Raw genomic sequence first — 13,476 nt, forward strand, 5'->3', positions numbered from 1 at the left:
TTGATCATTTATCACGCGCAATTTTTCCCTCCTCTTTGTTCGCCTTGTGCGCGCGCGCGATAACCGTCCAAACGGTCTCGTTCAGCGACTATTATCACACGAGCTTGGAATTCGGTAACCGCGTGCATGATTTATTGGGCCGGAAATGGAGTTCACGAGGTTACGCGGTTGTACCAGACTCGACCATAAACAATCGTTGGCGTCGAAAAATTTGGGCGCGCCAACGATCGGGCGCATTTATCGGTGAGGTCCGGTGGCCCCGTTTTGTCCGCACACCCGGTATCGCATCTTTCTCTTCCGCCCCTCTCTCTCTCTCTCTCTCTCTCTCTTCTCGCTTATGTATTATGCATTGGCGTCTCTAATACCGATGCAACGTGCACTATTGATTTAACGCTACTTACGTATGCGCGTTAATTTTGTTATATCAGGCGTGCCAAATATTTTGTGCGGGACTACACATCCCGGAATACATTAAGGCCGGCTGCATTACGTTGTCTTTGCACAAGAAGCCAATTCAATCAGTTTGTTCGCAAAAGATGTGGTTCAGCTTTCGTGATTTTTATTTATCTTCCTAAGATGGATTGTGTTAATTATTAAAATCATTCTTGTTTTTATATAATATTGTATACATAATTATTTTGTGCTGATATATATATATATATATATATATATATATATATATATATATATATATTTAGCCTGCAAAAATGGATTAACTTTTTCTCTTTTATATCTTATATACATACCACTTAGAAGCAAAATTTAGTCCACTACAGGTGGTTTTGTTAAAATTTCACTAAAATAATTTCCATATTACTTTTATTCCGCAAATAATTTTTGCCAGAACGAACTGATGATATCTCAAATTATGACGTAACAGAGTTTTAAAGTTGAAGATATGTACGAAGCTCTTCAAGTTTCATGCAACGCGGCGTACCGTTCACTCTGGTATTCCATTACTCCGAATATATTGCGTAACCGCGGTGGCAAAAAGTAATGCCGGGACAACCTCGTCATATCGTGGTCGTGTATTGTGTAAAGCCCTATTCACACATGAATACGCGTCAAAGTCAAGCTTGCATAAGCGAGCGATTAAAATTATTCGCATACTTTAATTATATGCTCTAACAGCAGCAGACCGAGGACCGAGGAATCGCGATAGTCGTTTTATAGTAAGAAGCCGCTTTGATATACTTTTTTAACTCGCGACTTTTATTTATTCTATCTTTATACATGTGAGAGCTCATAAGCTACATTTAAAATCAACTACCTTTCCCGTACAAGATCACGCTTGTATCTCCCGTTCCACCGGAAGATGCAGGATTACGTTATCCATTCCAGACTTGTAACGCTGAATGTGCACGTGACGTATAAAGCAAATCGGGAGCTTCGTTTTCGCGCCGTGTGCACTTTCCGTTTATCTTTTTTTTTTTCTTCTTTTCGAGATTTCCGCATCACCGGGCGGCCCATCTCGAAATTTATCCGACGGGAAAAGGAGGCGCGCGCGCGCGCGCGCGCGCCAATCCTTTCGGTAAATAATTTTCGCTGGGCGGAAGGGGCCGCTTAAAGCCGACGGGAGCAGAGATTTTCTCCGATTAATTTCCGCCTCCGTCCTCTCGTTGCTCGCGCTCGTCGTTCCCGCCTGGCATGGTTCTTAGTTTCGAGTCTACCGGGGCGTATCACATCTCCTCTGCCCGCTCGTTCCCCCGGTTGTCATCATTCTCCTTCTCGTCCTCCTCCTCCTCCTCCTTTTTCACTTCTATCTTCCTTTTGTTTTATGCATTCAGGTTATTCGTTATTTATAAGTATTGCCCTTAAACTTTTTCAGACCTTATTGCTCGCGGAAGTTAGCCAACGCCGCGGGTAATACAAGTATGATTTATCCTCGCCTCGTCTCTGACCTCGTTCGTGCCGCTTCCAGTTACGAAACACGCGGCATTTTCACTGTCAAGAAACATTTGCGCGCTATCCCCTTTCGATCCTCGCGATGCTTCGTGGATTTGAGACGTGAATGGAAGTGCGATTTTGACACGAGTATTCTTTTTTCTCTCTCTCTCTCTCTCTCTCTCTCTCTGCTAATAGAGTGCAAGTTTAGAGGTCGAAAGCAATCTATGACACGTCAGGAGCTGTCGGAAATAAGAGGAAATGTTTTCGCGCGGTTTTAAGCGTGAAAGGAAAAAAAAGTGTCTAAAAGTAAAGAAGGGAGAAATAGATGTTTGGATCTCGGATAAAGACGTTCCTTCTTGCAACACACTTTGATAATATCGTGTTCAACACGGCACGTCGAGAGAGAGATTTCTGTCGCACGTGACGTCAGAGATCGATGCTGAAAAAAAGGGCGCTCGCCTATTAATTTCCGTTTCTCGATCTTCCGTGTAAAACGCGTCCGGTTATTTTCAGGCTCGACGAGGCGTGTTATATACTCGACGCACATCATTGCCGCTCGCTGTACCGTAGCATTTGCTTTTATCGTCAGAACTTTTGACAATTTGCGATTATTAAAATCCTGAATGTGCGCTGTATCTATCGCATGTTGAAATTTGTAGGTTTCATGAAAAGCATAAGCATTTAAACTGTCGTTTAAATCGGCGTGTCTCTATTAGTTAATTTAATTGAATTTTAGCATCGTCACCGTACCCACATCAAAGCTGTCGAGTAAGAATGAATAGCGTTGGAAAATCCATCAGATTAACATGAAAAACTCGCTCCCCAAGTAGAAAATACAGTGATTGCGCACAACTGCTTCTTCCTGAAGGATCGGGGGGGAGAGAGAGTTAGTAGATTAAGTTGACGTGAATGGAGGTGAATCGGTGAGCATGATGTTAAGATAAAATCTGATTCAGCCTCTTTCTCTCCAATCCCATTCACGCACCTTCGCTACATCTCATTCTGCCACAGATAGGACGCGCCCGGCCGCTACGATAATTGCTGCTTACGTTATCTCCCTTGGAAGAGATCTAGGTTCACCAACAAAAAATTGTGTTTTGTGCCGATTAATTTCCATTCTCGCTCTCTCTCTCTCTCTCTCTCTCTCTCGTTCTCTCTTTCGCTCTTTCTCTACGGCGTGTTCATTCGCGCGAATGCGCGAGCATGTTTTCGAGTCCGCCGAGGCATATTATACCCGCGACGCATCGTCGTGCTCCGCCGCCCCCACCGCCATCAACCCCTTTCCATTTCTCGTCCCCCAAGCTACCACCATCGTCCCTCGTTCGCCGATCCCGAATTCGTTATAACCAGCCGAGAGCCACGCAACCGTAACTTCGCAGGATACGATGTACGCTACAGAGAGCTCGACTAAATCAAATTTACAAGCTGCTGAGTGTTTCCCTCCCTCTCTCCTTCGCTCTACCTCACCGCCGCCCTCGTCTGCACAGCCGCTTTTCTGCCGCCTCTCGCCCCCAGTCCGGCATCCTCGGCTCTCCGACGACTACGTGTTCCGGCTTATACTGCGGCCCGAACCGCTATTTTCGTCAAAAGTCATTTAAAAGTTTTTCGTGCCGCCGTCTGCGCGCCGAAGTAGACTCTGAATTATTTATTCGGTGTCGGGCTGCGCCCAGGCGTGCACGCGTCGCGTTTGTTGGAGGTTACGGTCATTATTTCCACCGATCGCATTATGTGCAACCGCGTTGCAGCACCCTTCCCTACGGGCGAGATGTAGGAGACGAGGAGCTGAAAACTTTTATGAGTATCCGATGGACGTTATGGAGTCCCCTTCCCTTGCGTCTTAATCAACTGAGTATACAAAGTGATTATTGCTATTGCATATTACATTACATGAAGGTAACTTAGAACGGTGTATAGTGCCCAAGAACGTACCCTTCTATACGATCAGAACACACATTGATAATATGATCGAACTAAGAAGTTGGAATAAATTTAACGATAATAATAAGTTATCAAAAATTGGAAATTAACAGAAATAAAAATTATTAAATTATAACAAGGAGATAGAGAAATAGAAATATAAATAATAAAAAAAGTATAATAAGTGCAATGCATAAATTTATATTGTTTATAGATAACTATATATGAATTATTACAATATTTATGCACTTGCAAGAAATTCGCTTACTATAATGAAATTATAGACAATATTACTATATAAATCGATTGATAATATTGCCGAATAATAATATCACCGGTGATAGACATATATAATTATGTAACGATAGGAGAGAAGAACGAGTTATAATAATAATAATAATGCTGAATATGCGTTGAACTGTTATAAATAGGCGTAAATTTCAATTGACAGATAGTTGTAATGCAAATAATTAATTAATTAAAAATATGATATAATATGAGAATAATAATAAATCTTATAAATATTATTGATTTTTTTACAATTGTGTAATCATTATTACATATGAATTTTGTTTAATAAATTTTACACGCCGTTATTAATAGCAAGATTATTGCATTTTATTATTTTGATATGTGTTATATAAAAAAATATTGATTTAATATGCAATACATGTTATATAAATTTAATTAATTAATAGTTAATATTAGGTTGTGTACGATTATTTTTTGTTTTGCATAAAATTTGATAACAATTATTAAAATGTTTAAAAGTATTTATATTCAAAAATTATAAGTAAATTATCATTCAATTTTTGCTTATAAATCTTTTTTTGTTTTGCAAATTATTCCTCCTATCCTCTTATAAAATAGCCATGTAACCCTAAAGTTGCCTGCTAATCGCGATTGCATTGTTGCCTCTTTATTCCGATCGCGATTGGCTGTCTCGCGCTTGACTCGCTTCGTTCGTGTGTGAAGTTTGACAGTTTATAGTTGACAGTTTTTGACAGTTTGACTGTTTACGAGAGACGGAAAGACACAAAAAGAAGCAAGAAAAATACCGGGAAAAAATTACTTAGACTGGAAGATTACAAAATAGCAGAGAGTATTTGTTTTGAATTGCAGATACGTTTAACTGATGCTTAACAAAGTAAGTTGAAATTTAATACAATATATTATGACATATTTAATTTAATATAATAATATTATGATATAACCATTTTTGTATCACCATCGCTGTTAGAAGGGTAAGGAAGAGACGTTGGACGCCACGACAGAAACACGTATTTATCAAGTAATTCTTAATTATCTTAATTATTTTTTTTGCCAATACATTAAATATAATTATAATTTTTTTATTTGTATTGATTAAAAAATTGATATATTGTTATGTAAATGTATGTATATTAATTAAGTTCTTATTATAATAAGTTTAAATATATAGTTGACAATTACAGGCATTACTGCTAAAAATATTGTATGGCGAATTAAATAACCTCGCAGTTGAGAATATAAAATTAAGAAAAAAAAATTGTGTGGTACGAAAAAAAGAGAGAAAGAGAGAAAGAAACGGGAAACAAGATAAGGATCAGGATTAAAATAAGATAAGAAAAAAGAAGGTATAAATATTATGTTATTGATATTGATAAGTATACAAGAATATAATTAATGCTACTCGAACATGTTAAGTTTTTGTTTCAATATTTATAATTGGTAAACATTTTCATTTCTTAAATAATTTTCGAATAAATTTTTATTCTTTGGAGGATTTTTCGAAGTTTTTTAAATATATTTGATTAATTTTATTGATCTTGTACTGATTTTTGAATGTGTATGTACTTGACGTTTCTTTTTTACTTTTATAAGGTAAAAATATATTTTGGTTATATTTTGGTAGAATTTATCTTCTTTTTGTAAAAATCAAGTGATAGTTTGTTCCTTACATAATTTTATTTAAATTGATTTATTTATTATACATTATTCATTTTTTAATTATAAACATATGTAGATGTACGTAACATTATTAATATTTATATTGAATATACATGACTATACGGCAATCATATTTGTTAATGCACATATGTATAAATTTTAATAACAATATTAGTAAAACACAATATAAACACAACAAATAACATTAATATAATTAAAATTATATATGTATATGCATATATACAGGGTGACAGCTAACCGGCAGCCAATCTGTAATAGATAGATATATGTATATATATATATAGATATACTAATAGATAGATGTATACAAATATACTAATAGATATATTAATATACAAATAAACGTAAATATATATATATATATTTATGTTTATTTCTATATTAGTATATCTATACATCTATCTATTAGTATATCTATATATATCTATCTATTACAGATTGGCTGCCAGTTAGCTGTCACCCTGTATATATGTATATACATATATAATTTTATTTATATTAATGTTATTTGTTGTGTTTATATTGTGTTTTTACTAATATTGTTATTAGAATTTAAACATATGTGCATTAACAAATATGATTGCCGTATACATGTATATTCAATATAAATATTAATAATGTTATGTACATCTACATATGTTTATAATTAAAAAATGAATAATGTATAATAAATAAATCAATTTAAATAAATTATGTAAGAAACACTATCACTTGATTTTTACAAAAAGAAGATAAATTCTATCAAAACCTTATAAAAGTAAAAAAAAAACGTTAAGTACATATACATTCACAAATCAGTCGAAAGATCAATAAAATCAATCAAATATATTTAAATACGTCATATATAATTATATCTAAATTATTTCTTCATAAGATAATATTAATGTGAGTTTTTAATTGCAATCAATCAAATTAAATCGGTACATTCAATTTTGAGATATCAAGATTTCTTTCTCGTAAAAGTTCAATAACATTATTTTCTTCAGATCAGATTCATATGTAATATACACACATGTAAATCCAGTTTGCCATTCAAGAGGCTTTACAATGTGCCTACATACAATTTCATTTTACTAAAACAAAATTATTATGTATAATGTAAATAATGAATTTACGAGAAAGAAATCTTGATATCTCAAAATTGAGTGTACCGATTTAATTGGATTGGTTGCAATTGAAAACTCACATTAATATTATTTCAGGAAAACATAATTTAGATATAATTATATATGACGTTATATATAATTATATGTAATTATATATGATTTATATATACCAGCATATATAATTATATATAAATTATTTATGGGCACTATATATAATTATATATATTTATATATATTATATATATTTTATATATGGACTCCATTGTTCTTGCCGGCTTATATCTGAAGAAATGCAAATGCTTTATATGATTATATATAATAATATCAGGTCATATCTGATTGTACCTATTGAAGTTGAGTAATCATATATAGATATATATATATAATCCTATAAAGTCATATATAGTTTCATATATGAAAGAATAAGAACAACTGAGTCTATATATGCATCTTTCCGAGAAAAAATAATTATATATAATTATATCTAAATTATTTTTTCATGAGATAATATTAATGTGAGTTTTCAATTGCAACCAATCCAAATAAATTGGTACACTCAATTTTGAGATATCAAGATTTCTTTCTCGTAAAAGTTCAATAACATTATTTTCTTCAAATCTTCAAATGACATTATATACAATCATATAAAAAAATGGCATTATACAATCGTATACGATTGTATGTAACCATATATAAACATATATAACCACATAGCCATATATAATTATATACAACCACATATAATTATATATAATCATATATGATTATATATAATTAACATTATATACAATCAGATTGTATGTAACCATATACAGATATATAAATATTTATATATAAATAACCATATATAGATATTTCTAATGAGTAAATCATAAAAATAGTGGCAGTCCTCTTCCACATCAGACAGGAACAAGAAGCTAATTTTTGCTTGCCTTAACCACGCTACGAGTGATCTTTATGTAGCCGATCGACTGCACTTTGCTCCTGAGAGAGTACGCCGCCTATCGACGGCGCCGCGCTCTAACTAGCGGGCAAGTCTGCATATCTAATTGTATATGGCGCCATATATAATGCTATATATAATTATATATAGGATGCTCACATAGCATTATATCTGGCGTCACATACAATTATATAAAATTAGATATGGTGCTATATCTGATTATATATGGACCCAGATTAGCCACATTAATATATATGGCTATATATGACTATATAGTTGTATATAATGCTATATATAATTATATACAAAATGCACTACTAACACAGCATTATATATGGCGCCACATACAATTATATACAATTAGATATGGTATTCAGTTAAACATACCTGCAATTAAAAATATACATTTTAAATAACAATATATTAATTTTTTAATTAATACAAATAAAAAAAAGAATTATAATTATATTTAATGTATTGGCAAAAAAGATAATTAAGATAATTAAAAATTACTTGATAAATATGTGTTACTGTCGTGGGGTTTAACGTCTCTTCTCTATCCTTCTAACAGCGATGGAGTAACAATATAGTACTGGCACCCGTAATAGTTCTAGAGTTCCTGATAGATTTCAGCAATAGTTCTGTACATTAAATATATTTAAACAGTTTTTTAATTTGGCTGTTGGCATTGCACTACAAGAGTAAGGTACCACTTTTTGGCGAGTTTCAACTAACTTTATGGCATTTTCTAACAGTTCCGCAATAGTTTCAAAGCTTTTTATATGTTTCGTCGACAGTTCCGGTCTTTAAGCATTTTTAAACAATTTTTTTATTAGACGGCTGGCACCGCACTACAAGAGTAAACTACCATTTTATAGCGAGTTCCAGACGAGTACATAGCATTTTTCAATAATTCTGTAATAATTCCGAAGCTATTTGCAAGTTTCGTCGACATATCAGGTTTTTAAGCATTTTTAAGCAATTTTTTTATTAGACGGCTGGCACCGCACTACAAGAGTAAATTACCATTTTATAGCGAGTTCCATACGAATACATAAAATATTTAAAAAAATGAGGTGCTAACTTTCAGTGGCACCTCATTAATGAAAATTGAACATTTTAACAGCAGTTCTACTTGCACCCGTAATAGTTCTAAAGTTCCTGATAGATTTTAGCAATAGTTCTGTACATTAAATATATTTAAACAGTTTTTTAATTTGGCTGTTGGCATTGCACCACAAGAGTAAAGTACCACTGTTTGGCGAGTTTCAGTCAACTTTATGACATTTTCTAAAAGTTCTGCAATAATGTCAAAGCTTTTGTAGATTTCGTCGACAGTTCCGGTCTTTAAGCATTTTTAAGCAATTTTTTTATTAGACGGCTGGCACCGCACTACAAGAGTAAACTACCATTTTATAGCGAGTGCCAGACGAGTACATAACATATTTTAATAGTTCTGCAATAGTTTCAAAGCTTTTTGCAGGTTTTGTCGACACTTCCGGTCTTTAAGTATTTTAAAACAATTTTTTAGTAGACCGCTGGCACCGCACTACAAGAGTAAACTACCATTTTATAGCGAATTTCAGAAGAGTACATAGCATGTTTTAATAGTTCTGCAATAGGTCCAAAGCTTTTTGCAGATTTCGTCGACAGTTCCGGTTTTTAAGCATTTTTAAACAATTTTTTATTAGACGGCTAACACCGCACTACAAGAGTAAATTACCATTTTATAGCGAGATCCAGACGAATACATAACATATTTTAATAGTTCTGCAATAGTGACAAAGCTTTCTGTAGGTTTCGTCGACAGTTCCGGTCTTTGAGCATTTTTAAGAATTTTTTAATTAGACGGCTGGCACCGCACTACAAGAATAAATTACAATTTTATAGCGAGTTCCAGACAAGTACATATTTTAATAGTTCTGCAATAGTGACAAAGTTTTTTGTAGGTTTCGTCGACAGTTTCGGTCTTTAAGCATTTTTAAAGAATTTTTTTATTAGACGGCTGGCACCGCACTACAAGAGTAAACTACAATTTTATAGCGAGTTCCAGACAAGTACATAGCATTTTTCAATAGTTCTGCAATAGTTTCAAAGCTTTTTGCAGGTTTCGTCGACAGTTCCGGTCTTTAAGCATTTTTAAGCAATTTCTTTATTAGACGGCTGGCACCGCACTACAAGAGTAAACTACCATTTTATAGCGAGTTCCAGACGAGTACATAGCATTTTTCAATAGTTCTGCAATAGTTTCAAAGCTTTTTGCAGGTTTCGTCGACAGTTCCGGTCTTTAAGCATTTTTAAGCAATTTCTTTATTAGACGGCTGGCACCGCACTACAAGAGTAAACTACCATTTTATAGCGAGTTCCAGACGAGTACATAGCATATTTTAATAGTTCTGCAATAGTTCCAAAGCTTTTTGCAGGTTTCGTCGACAGTTCCGGTCTTTAAGCATTTTTAAGCAATTTCTTTATTAGACGGCTGGCACCGTACTACAAGAGTAAACTACCATTTTATAGCGAATTCCAGAAGAGTACATAGCATATTTTAATAGTTCTGCAATAGTGTTAAAGTTTTTTGTAGGTTTCGTCGACAGTTTCAGTCTTTAAGCATTTTAAAAAAATTTTTTTATTAGACGGCTGGCACCGCACTACAAGAGTAACCTACCATTTTATAGCGAGTTTCAGACGAGTACTTAGCATTTCTCAATAGTTCTGCAATAGTTCCAAAGCTTTTTGCAGGTTTCGTCGACAGTTCCGGTCTTTAAGTATTTAAAAAAAATTTTTTTATTAGACGGCTGGCACCGCACTACAAAAGTAAACTACAATTTTATAGCGAGTTTCAGACGAGTACATAGCATTTCTCAATAGTTCTGCAATAGTTCCAAAGCTTTTTGCAGGTTTCGTCGACAGTTCCGGTCTTTAAGCATTTTTAGGTAATTTGTTTATTAGACGGCTGGCACCGCACTACAGGAGTAAACTACCATTTTATAGTGAGTTCCAGACGAGTACATAACATTTTTCAATAGTTCTGCAATAGTGACAAAGCTTTTTGTAGGTTTCGTCGACATTTTCGATCTTTAAGTATTTTTAAACAATTTTTTTATTAGACTGCTGGCACTCCACTACAAGAGTAAACTACCATTTTATAGCAAGTTCCAGACGAGTACATAGCATTTTTTAATAGTTTTGCAATAGTTCCAAATCTTTATGCAGGTTTTGTCGACAGTTCCGGTTTTTAGCATTTTTAGGCGATTTGTTTATTAGACGGCTGGCACCGCACTACAAGAGTAAACTACAATTTTATAGCGAGTTCCAGACAACCACACAGCATTCTCCAATATATTTCTGCAATAGTTTCAAAGCTTTTTGTAGGTTTTATCGACAGTTCGTTTGACAAACAATGGTATTTATAAGTAACCTCTTTCTAAACCTCTAAGGATAAGTATTTATACATGTCATGAATTACTGGTTAACAATAGAGCGACATTGTAAGTTGATTTACAAATAAAATATTATATTAAAATTAAATATATTTGACAAATAATATTGTAATTATGTTGGTAATTTAACTTAAACAAATCATATGACTTTTTAATTTAATATAAAAAAGTTTCTCAAAATTAACTTTTACTTAAACTAGAAACAAATTAATCTTAACGTAAATTTAATAGAATTAGTATTTATTTACGTAACTTTTAACATAATAGAATTCATTTCATAATCAATTAAATTTCATTAACTTAGTTAAAAATTAGATTAACTAACCCAACTCTAAAATTTAAAAAATGTCAATTACATTACTAACACATACCTATCAGATACCATAAAATTGGCTGAAGTTTAAATACCATAGCGTAGTATTCATATCTGATAGTGCAAGACAGGATCAAATAAAAAATTGTTTAAAAATGTTTAAAGACCGGAACTGTCGACAAAATCTACAAAAAGCTTTAGAACTATTGCAGAACTATTGAAAAATGCTATGTACTCGTCTGGAATTTGCTATAAAATAGTAGTTTACTCTTGTAGTGCGGTGCCAACCGTCTAATAAAAAAATTGTTTAAACATGCTTAAAGACCGGAATTGTCGACGAAACCTGCAAAAAGCTTTGGAACTATTGCTGAACTATTGAAAAATGCTATGTAATCGTCTGGAACTCGCTATAAAATGGTAGTTTACTTTTTTAGTGCGGTGCCAGCCGTATAATTAAAAAATTGTTTAAATATATTTAATGTAGAATACAGAACTATTGTTAAAATCTATCAAAAACTCTAGAACTATTACGGGTGCAAGTATAACTGCTGTTAAAACGTTCAATTTTTATTAATGAGGTGCCAGGGGAAAATAGCACCTCATATTTTCAAATATCAATTTTTTTTAAATAAATCAACGGAACTATTTCTGAAACTTATCAGGAATTCTATGAAAAAACTTTATGTATATACATAACTTAGTTAGAAAAATAACCCATCAAATTGATATCAAATTAAGGGAGAATTGATATAAATTGCATTGATCAAATCAAATTGATGTCGATTTGATGGTTATTTCTCACTGGAAGGGTTAGAAAGATAAACAGAGACGAACAAAAACAAGGAAGATATGAAAAAATAATATGGGCAAAATATAATAGAGTGTACAAAGAAATAAAAATAGATGAGAAGCTTTTGTATATTTTAGTGGGGTAAAATAAGAGTAGGGAGTTAGTCTATGATAGCGAGATTTAAGTGCGGAAACGAGGCATTAGGGAATAGATATTGGAAAAAGGAAAAAGTGTAGGCTATACAATTTAAAAGTAGAGACTTTAGAACCAATATTAGAAGAATTTACAGAATTGCGAAGACAAAATTTCTCTGTTAGGAAAATGTTATCAGAGGTAGATATAGGTACAAAATGGATGAAAAATGTATTAAAGACGAGAAATGACAAAGAAAAGCGTAAATAGTCATTAAGAGTCCTATGTTATTATGTAATTAAGCTATGTAACCTTTTTTCAAAGGCCGAAATGTTTAAGAAATAAACGAGTTGTATATATGTTATATGCAATAGTAATTTTATGCAGGGTGTAATAACAAATAAAAAAATAACAGTTGGCGCGCGCGAAGCGCGTGCATGTTCTAGTATCTAAAAAAGGAGATGTTAAATCAAATCGAATTTATTGTTGCCGCTTTTCCGAGATGCTGATTGGCTGTCTCACTATCTCGTTGTTAAGTGCGTTGTGACTTTCTTCACTTCGTGTCATTTCCAGCTGTTAAACTACTTCGTGTCATTTTCAGCTGTCAAACTGTCACTTTTGATAGTTGATTGAAATAATTACAAAAAATCAGGGAAAAGAAAAAAGAGCCAAATAAAAAATATACGAGAGAGAGAGAGAGAGAGAGGAGAGAGAGAGAGAGAGAGAGGAGAGAGAGAGAGAGAGAGAGAGAGAGAGAGAGGAGAGAGAGAGAGAGAGAGAGAGAGAGAGAGAGAGAGTGAAGGGGGGGGGGAGAGTAAGAATCCTTTCTAAAAAAGGGCATGGCATCGATACTCGCATCTCTCGAAGTATTGTTGTCGCTTTTCCGCGATGCCGATTAAACGTGTGTGAAGTTAGCATCTCAAAGTTTAACATCTCATAAAAATACTGCAGAATTACTTGCATCCAGCATAGTTCTACAGTTCTTGATAGGTATCAAC

The 13,476-nt window shown here is 33.3% G+C and overlaps 1 protein-coding gene and 1 long non-coding RNA gene across 2 annotated transcripts in view; both read left to right on the forward strand.

Moving 5' to 3' along the window:
* Positions 1-13,476, forward strand: part of LOC105830924 (toll-like receptor 3) — a 221,735-nt gene that overhangs the window by 117,008 nt on the left and 91,251 nt on the right. The window lies entirely within an intron of this gene.
* On the forward strand, positions 5,950-13,105 carry LOC118645250. Its single transcript, XR_004963020.1, has 3 exons — positions 5,950-5,961; positions 12,002-12,003; positions 12,925-13,105. It is a non-coding gene; the product is annotated as an uncharacterized LOC118645250 (long non-coding RNA).

The sequence above is a fragment of the Monomorium pharaonis genome, chromosome 4 (assembly GCF_013373865.1).
Source record: "Monomorium pharaonis isolate MP-MQ-018 chromosome 4, ASM1337386v2, whole genome shotgun sequence".
NCBI lineage: Eukaryota > Metazoa > Arthropoda > Insecta > Hymenoptera > Formicidae > Monomorium > Monomorium pharaonis.